At 52.3% G+C, this 8,361-nt stretch overlaps 1 protein-coding gene across 4 annotated transcripts in view; it reads left to right on the top strand.

Moving 5' to 3' along the window:
* The window catches only part of LOC134526596 (tetraspanin-15-like), a 107,989-nt gene that overhangs the window by 30,802 nt on the left and 68,826 nt on the right, over positions 1–8,361 (top strand). For 2 of the 4 annotated variants that reach the window (XM_063358627.1, XM_063358629.1), the window contains exon 1: positions 2,873–3,128. The exons of 1 other annotated variant lie outside the window; for it this stretch is intronic. The gene's annotated coding sequence lies outside the window, so the exon portion shown is untranslated. Of the gene's footprint in view, positions 1–2,872; positions 3,129–8,361 lie in introns of those variants that run through there. One more of the 4 variants, XM_063358630.1, reaches the window with a different exon arrangement.

The raw sequence follows: 8,361 nt of genomic DNA, 5'->3' as shown, positions 1-8,361 counted from the left end.
TTATAAGCGGGGCGGGCGGTGCCAGCGAGCGATGGGCAGAGCCGGCACCGAGAGCCCTCCCCCGGCCCCCCCGGTCCCCCTGCCCTGCCCGGGGGGGCTCCGCCGGGGCCCGGAGCTGCAGCCCCCCCCACTCCCCCCAGCGGCCAGGAGCCCCCAGCTTTCCCTGTACCCCCTCGCCCCCCATTTTCACGCCTCCTCATCCCCTCTCCAACCTCTTTGCCCTCAAAATCTTCCTTATTTGCATTCTTTTTTGGGGAGGTGACCGGCATCTGTGCCAAATGGGCTCTAAAAAGTCACCAGGAGTTTAAACCATGCTGTTAAAAAAGCTTATATATTTTATATATTATATTATAATTATCTATTCGGAAACTTTCCAATATAACAGCCATGGAATTTCTCCAAACGGCTTTACATTGTGGTGGGCGAGTGCTTTGCACCCCTGACGAACAAAGCAAATGTTTGACTTCTCAAAGAAGGAAAAGGTCTTCCCGCTCCGGTGCGACCGGATTCCGACCGCTGCAAACAGGACGTTTCCTTTTAGCGCCCCTTTGCTCATAAAGCAAACGCAGCTCCTGTTGGGCTGGCGAAACCTTCCCCGCAAAAAGAGTCTTTCCTCCCGTGAATAAGCGGTTGGTGCCTAATTAAGCTGCAAACAGAGATTTGCACCGTCCCACAGTCCAGGTTTATAACATCCATCAGACAGGGGTGATTTTAACGTACTCCTCCAGTGTTGTGTTATTGCCAAGCGTGGGCAAAAAAATAACAACTGTGTTGCTGCCTGCCAGGAGAGCTGGTTTTCCCTCGGAGGGCACCAATGAAGAGGAAAATCGCCTTGGAAAGCTGAGCGCGTCCCTCCGGTTTGCTAAAGGATGTCCCTAAATCGCATTTTCGGGATGAAGCCTCCCAAATTGGTGGCAGAGGAGCACTGAGCTGGAGGAACCGCTCTCAGGGAAAGCTGCGGCTCCCTGTAAACTGGGAGAAATCCAGGTTTGAATTGCTCAGCTGAGCATTGTGGAGGGAGGATGCTCGGCTCTTCCGCCCCTTAGGGAAGCCCGAGGGACTGAAAATCTTTTGTCCCCAACACCAGGTCAGTTGTTACAGTGAGACTGAGCTTTTTACGGCTGGGATGGGTGAAGGAGGAGATGTATTTCAACCAGGGCCTCTGCTTTTCCAGCAGCCGGGGGCTGCCTGGGTGACCGCAGAGGGGTCCAGGCCGGTCCGGGGGTCCGGCTCTTCCGACATCCGGATGATCCCGGACCACTCGATGGCAGCATTGCCTAAAAATGCAAGAGGAGGAATGGGCGAGCAGCCTGGCGGGGCTAGGGAAGGCTCCCTGTGATGGCATTTCCAATTTCCCCCCCCCGGCCCCGCTTAACCAGGCTGTTTCAGGGCATTATTATAAATTTGGCAAAGGGTGGACCCCAAAGGAGGGGACACCCTGGCGGGTGGGGACAATGTTAATGGCCGTCTCAGCCCACCCCAGCAAATCCTTTCCCACCCCAGCAAACCCTTTCCCACTCCCTCCAGCCTCGAATCGCTCCAAGCGGGTGGTATTACCCCAAGAACCGCCGAGAGAGCGCGCATCCCTGCCTCCTGCCTCAGTTTCCCCCTGTGGAAAAAGAGGGCGATGCCTTTGCGTACTCCTGTTGAAAAGAACCGGCTTTTTTTTTTTTCTCCCCTGTTCAATTCCTTGCTGCCGTGCAAGGAATTGGAATGCAGCCTGACGTCTCGACCAAAGCAGGCTCTGGAAGGGGCATGTGCGTATCGGCATGATCAGGCTGCTGAGCGTTGGGTAGTTTTTTGGGGGGGGGAATTTCACCCAAAGGATGCGTTTTCTTTCGTTTGGAAGAGATTGCATTAAGAAGGAAATCAATCAATCAATCAATCCTAGGACGGAAACCTGCGCGGGGGAGAACAGATGTATTTATTGCTCGGCAAAACCAAATAGATTATTGCAAGCTTTCGCCCAACTAATTAATGCTGGCGGGTCCCCGTGAAGATGCCAGTGCTACCGGGGGCGTGAAGGCACTGGGCTGTTCCAAGCAGCCCCCTCCTTCCTTTCCCCGGGGACACTCGTATACCTTCACCTACATCGCCAGCCCTTTCAGAGCACAGAGAAAGGCTTTGTAACAGGCAGCTGGAGAAAACCTTGCCTTTTCCTGTTGTGTTTTCCAGAAGGACGGGAACCTCTTACGCTACAGGTTTCCCAACAGATTCCCCGAGGCCGGTGTAACATCAAGGGCGTGCAAAGCGCGGTTGTCTGGGAGGAAAAACGGGCCTCGTCCCTCAGGGAACCATCAGGAATGGTGTTTTTCCAGCTTCTGAGGTTTTGGCTCCTCCATCCACCCCGGCCGGGGGTTGGACCCCATCTCCCCATCGCACAAAGCTGGGTATGAGCAACACCGGGAGCAGGTTGAAGATTTGCCACCTCCCCAAAACGTGGCTGAAGAGCACAAATATTCTGCCAGCCGAAGCATTCGCAGGGCTTCTTCCTTGGGTAAAACAAGCACAGGTGGATCAAGCTGCGCTTTAAATTTGGGGTCTGGCACCAGTGGGGGACAGCGGCTTGCACCCAGCAAGGCAATAGTGTTTTTTTCCAAAAACAGCTGGATGCAGAAGGGAACATCTGCCCTGGCGTAACCCTCAAGCAGAGCAGGGAAGCAGCTTCTCCTCGTGCCCTTGTGCGCGCAGAAGAGACAGCGAGGAGCCACGCTAGCCATTTTCCACAGCACCGAGCAGCGCCGGGGCGCTTAGCTATCAGTCGGCAGAAATAACTCACTTTGCCAACCTGCTCCTCCTGATTAATTTGGAAATCATACCATCTAAAAGCCCCAGAAACAAGCCGCCTCCTGCAAGACGGGTTGTACAAACATACACTTCTCCAAGCTCCCCACCTTCCCCCGTGCTCTTGCCTCGGCTTTAAATTGAGCACAGCTGAGCTTGGCTTCGGGGGTTGCATTTGGCAGGTGGTTGGGGTGTCCCAGGTTGGGGTGGTTTGTTAATTAATGAGGGGTTTTATTTTTTCCTGCTCCCAGGTAGCTTTGTGCTGGAGTTCCTGGTGCTTTGGAGAAGCTGAAAAGCAGGGTGGGTGAAGGCTGTGTGGCTCCAAAGTGGTGTGTTTGTCAACTGTAAGTTTGCTTTATGCTTTTTAGCAGTGGGCGGGTGAAGTCTCCTTGTTTGTAGTGCTCTGAAGTGGGATTTATTTCCCTGGGGAGGATGCCTGCGCTATGCGAGGGGCGCTGGGTTTTCAAGATCCTGTGTTTCGGGCAGTGCTGTGGTGGTGTGAAATCTTTGCAAAGCCCTTTAGAGCGTGTTGTTCTGTTGTTGGTGTTTTGTTGTTGGTTTTTTTTAATGTTTCCTGACCTCGCAGAAGGAGCGCATTGAATGGTTTCCTTAGAAATAAGGAATTTTTTGAGGCTGTTTGGTTGATTGTCTGTTCTGTAAGTCACCTCCTGTCCCAGCAAGAGCGGTGTTACGTGGTGGCCGTCAGCAATGTAACCCTTAAGCTGGTGACTAAGGGAGCGCTGTGTGTTTGCTGTATGCCGACGCCAACTTCTGTAGCTTCCTAGACCAAGGGAACTCTTAAGTATGGATTTAAGCCCGTATGTGAGCTAAAAAGCATCTAAAACTGTTGCATTGCAGCGTCCCTACCGCAATAGGGTCCTTGTGCGACCGCAGCAGCCCTGGGCTGTAGAAGCAAGAGAAGAGGGAGGAGAAACTTGGGGGGTTTCTTGCAGCTCCGCATCCCTGTGGAACCCTGAGGCTGTAGGTCGTGGTGGGCAAAACCCCATGAATTATGCTGGAGACTTGTACGGCTGCCAAAATCACAGCCTTTATAGATGTAGCGGTGGGGGAACGGCGAGGAGAGAGAGCTGTGAATTTGGGGAGATGTGGTTTGCAGAGAAAAGCTTTGGGGAGCTTCAGATCTGCCCCAGGTTAAGTGACTTGGGAGGGGGTTTTAAAATCCTGCCTTATAATTAACCCGGCGATAGTGCTGTGACTCCAAAGCGGCCTGCAGCGGCAATGAGCTGCTGGAGTCCTCAGTTTTGGAGTGTGAGAGGAGAAAATAACTGGGATTATGGAGCGGGGGGGGGAAAGGGCGAGCAAAACCTACACTAGCAAAATAAAACGTAGGGGTTCGTTTGCTGCGGTACAATATGTGACACCACGATAATCAGGGGAAGGAAAATGCTGAAGCAGGAGGGACTTGACAGCAGGTTCCTGCAGGAGCCGTCCCAAACTGCTGGTGACAGCTTTGATTTAGCAGCTGGCTGGGAATGCTGAACTAGCCTCAGCCAGGGCCCAGCTGCTGAGCAGCCCGCTCCTGGCAATTATTTGCTGATTTAATCCAGCCGGTGTTAGTTCTGCTGTTTACATGAAATGCAGGTTCTCAACAGCAACACTTGATTTGGCCCAAAGTGTTCCCTGATGAAATTTCTTTTCAATTTAGCTTCCCCCCTCTCCCTGAAAGCTGCCTTGGGGGAGTCCGTTGCAGGGATCATTCCTCTCTGTCCCCTCATTTGCTTTATTCTCCGTGTCAGGTGGAAGCAGGCTCAAACCTAGGCTTAGCTCTAACTCTGCTTTTAGGCTGGGCATGCCCAACCTAACGCTTTGGCTGCCTGGGTGAATAACCCATCTTTGTGTTCTGCAGAAGCCTTTGTGGAAGTTGAAAAGCCTTTTCTCCTGCCTCAGGCAAAATGTCTTTGCTTTGAACTTCAGAGCTGGCAGCGCAGCAGTTTGGGGTCTGCCGGGGCTTTGACTTTGGGCAGGATTTAGGGTGTAAAGCATTTAGCATGTACCCAGGGGTAGCAGCTACTGGTAGCCTCAAAGGTCCTGGCTCGCTTTATTTAAGCCAAGCTGCCCAACAGTCATGACTAGGATGGGGATGAGCCTGGACCAGCCATGACCCAACAAGAAGAGCTGATGGAGGGGCAATTTGCTGTGGAAATGGCAGTTGTGTCTCTCTACTCCTGAGCTGCAGAGAGGGATCCAAAGGACCGGGAGAGGGAAGGGTTTCCCCTTGTCTCTCTCTGTTAGCTGTCTAACGACGGGGTCTGGAGCACGAGTCTGGTGAGGAGCAGCTGAGGGTGTTCAGCCTGGAGAAGAGGAGGCTGAGGGGAGACCTCCTCGTTCTCCACAGCTCCCTGAAAGGAGGGGCTAGCCAGGGGGGGTCGGTCTATTCTCCCAAGGAACAGGCGGTGGGACGAGAGGCAACGGCCTCGAGTTGCGCCAGGGCAGGTTTAGGGTGGATGTTAGGAAAAATTTCTTTGCAGAAAGGGTTGTCAAGCATTGGAAGAGGCTGCCCAGGGCATCGGTGGAGTCGCCATCCCTGGAGGGATTTAAAAGCCGGGCAGACGCGGTGCTGAGGGACGTGGGGGTTTGGGCGGTGTTGGGGTGATGGTTGGGCTCGATGATCTGAAAGGTCCTGTCCAACCGAGATGATTCTATGAAAAAAAAAAAACCTCAAAGTGTTAATGGGATCAAAAATAGCCTGTGCGCAGGTTTAAGGGGTGGATGAGGTGGAGCTGGTGCTGCTTTGGTAGTTGCTCAAGCGCGTAGAGACTGTCCAGCCTCCTCTCAGTCTTTTGTCCCAAATAAAGAGCAATTCCCAATGGAGGGGAGAAGCGGAGCCGGTGTTAGCACCCCTGAGCGCCGGGCTCCTCCAAGCAGGTAATACTCCTTGCTGGCAGCTTGCTCCTTAATTTCTCCTTCCTTTTTCCGAGTCTCCTGCTGCTCTTTGACACATCTTCAGCCCGAAATTGCTGAAGCCTGGCGCAGGTGTCCTAGCAACACTCCCGGCATTGCGAGGGGTGGCTGGTGGTAAAGGAAAGCGTGTAAAACCTGGCTGTGGGCACCCCAGAGCGGACCTGGCTCGGAGGTGTGTTTCAGCCCGAGGGGAGATGCATTTCCTCTTCTTTCTCCCCCCCCAGAAACATCTTCTGGGAACTGATAGGGTGGGGCTTGTCCCACCTCTGTCTTGTCGAACTTGAAATGTGGCTTTGGCTTTGCTTCTCCAGCCGGGTGCCCCGCCCCGGGAAGCGGCCTGCAGTGATGTGCAAGACCCCCTTGAGTTGAAAACATGAAGGTTTTGGCTTTAGCTTCTGTCACAGGACTGAGCAGCCACCGCAGCTGTGACGTGGAGAGGTGAGGAGCCTTGAGTGACCAGTGCAGGAGGTGAAATCAGATTTGGTGTCTTCTGACCGTGCTGTCTCTGGGCTCTTCGCGGTTGTCTTCCTCTTAGATGCTTTCCCGTGGTGTTGGGATTCTGGTTGTTCTCTGTTTAGCATCTGAAAGCTGCGAACTGCAGACTTTCTGGATGATTCTGTGTTTTCTTACCTCTTCCTCCCCCTTCACCCACGTTTCTGTGCTGAGACCAACCTCAAATGCAGCACAGGGGTAGCTCCTCCAGGTGTGCTGCTCCAGCTGTGTCACCTTTTTCCATGGGAGAAGAGCCTAAGAGGCCTTGAAGGACCCATTCAGATAAACATCATTAAATGGATGGGCTGAATGATGATGTGTCCAGCTCTGGGGAAGTTGTTTCCAGCTTTTCCTCAGGATTGCAAACCATTTGGGTGGGAAAGACCCTGGAGGTTTCGATGCTGGGCTGCTAGATGAGCTTGCGCAGGTCCATGCCTCCGTGGCTTTGAGCGTCTCCAAGGATGGCAGTTCCCCACCACTCTGGGGCCCTGTTTGAGCACCCTCATGCTATTGGAGCTGGGAAAATTAACGATATCCCCTTGGACATTCCAACTTTGTAGCTGAGCTACCTGCTAGCTCATCGTCATGCCCAAGGGTCGCTTCTTGGGCTGGGGAATTTGCTCGGGAGCCCGGTGCCAGCCCAAAGCGCTGTGTTTTAGCGGCAATCCTGCCTGCAAAGCTTCGAAGCAGGTCTCGGGGGTGAAGGGCTCAGCTGGAGACCGGCAGCTTGTGTGGGGAGAGGAAAGTTGGGGAGAAAAAGCCTTCTTTTCCCCCTGGCTGGAAGTGCTAACAGCAGCAATTAGCCCAACGTCATGGAGCTTGGGTGGCACAAGGAGCTCGGTTGAGAGTAAACGCTTGCAAATACTAAACAAAAATAGTTCAATGCAAGTTTTGTGGCTCACCTAGTAACTTGGCTCTGATGACTCTTGTTAAGTGGGTGAATTTAACAGCGGGCTTGTAAAATTTATTAATGCTTCGTGCCTGGGGCTGGTGAGCCCTGGCAAACTTGATCCAGATGATGGTCGCAGAGGAATTTGTTTTGCAGGCACCTCTTGCAGCTCTAGTTGTTGCTTGCTATGTTAAAAAAAAAAAAAAAAGACGGCAGTGATGCTATCATTGTGATATTTGCGGTTACAAATGATTATCTCCTCCAGTAAAATCCGCTTTGCGAGCTCTCCCTAGCTGTCGATGAATTAATGAGCTGGGCCCTAGACCAAGCAGTAGCTAATTAAACTATTTTCAATTCCCAGAACCTCTTAATTCATCCTCTTTGCAAGGATGCGATATTAAGGGAGATTCAGATCGGCTTTTGCCAGAGGACTGGAGAGAGAGCGAGCTGCTTCCTCGCAGAAGGCTATTTCCATATGAAACTTCAACCTTCTGACCCCAGGGGCCGGAGAGAGCGAGTTGTGCAAATAAAAGCAGCCAGAGATGCTTTTAGACGAGGAATACAACTCTCTGGTGCGGCCTTTTTGTATGCAAACCGTTGACTCTTGTTTTAATGGCTTTTTATTTTTTTTTTCTTTTTGGTGTGGTTTAATTGGCTGGTATTGTTCTACCCCAAAAATAACTGCAAAAAGCCCTTCTCCCGCAGCAGATCTGTTGCTCACGTGTATTTTGTCTTCAGCTCGCTTGCCCGGCTGGGATTTCACGCTGTTATTTCGTGGATGAAATACCGAAGCTGCTGGGAAACAACCTTCCAGGAGAGAAAGTGGGGGTTTTTTTGTGTGGCGAGCTGTTAGGAAAGGGATGTTTGCTGTGTAAATCCTCGGTATTGGAGGCAATGGGGGACCTGAGGACGCGTGCGGGAAGGATGCTGACTTGAAATTAAGGCTAAACATCCTCCAAAGGGATGCTGGGGCTCAAGGAGGACCAGAGCTTTGGGTGGGTTTGTGTTGTGGAGCCTCGAACTGCAAAGGCGACGGGGCTGGAGGTGTGGCTATCACAAATTTGGAGTGGGCTAGTAGCCAGAGGTACGCATGGATTGGAAAGCCCTTCTTTCCGGCTGAGCCGTAAGTGGATAAACTTGCCCAAAGTGTTTTAGCACGAGCTAAACTGCATCTTGCTTTCTAGCTGCTTCCAAAAAAAAAAAAAAAAAGGCAGTTAATCTATTTTAGCGGTGGTTGTGCCCTTCTCTTCCCCCTCCCCAAATGCAATTTGTGC

The sequence above is a fragment of the Chroicocephalus ridibundus genome, chromosome 23, assembly GCF_963924245.1.
Source record: "Chroicocephalus ridibundus chromosome 23, bChrRid1.1, whole genome shotgun sequence".
In the NCBI taxonomy this organism is placed as follows: Eukaryota; Metazoa; Chordata; class Aves; order Charadriiformes; family Laridae; genus Chroicocephalus; species Chroicocephalus ridibundus.
This window is presented reverse-complemented; position numbering and strand designations above follow the sequence as displayed.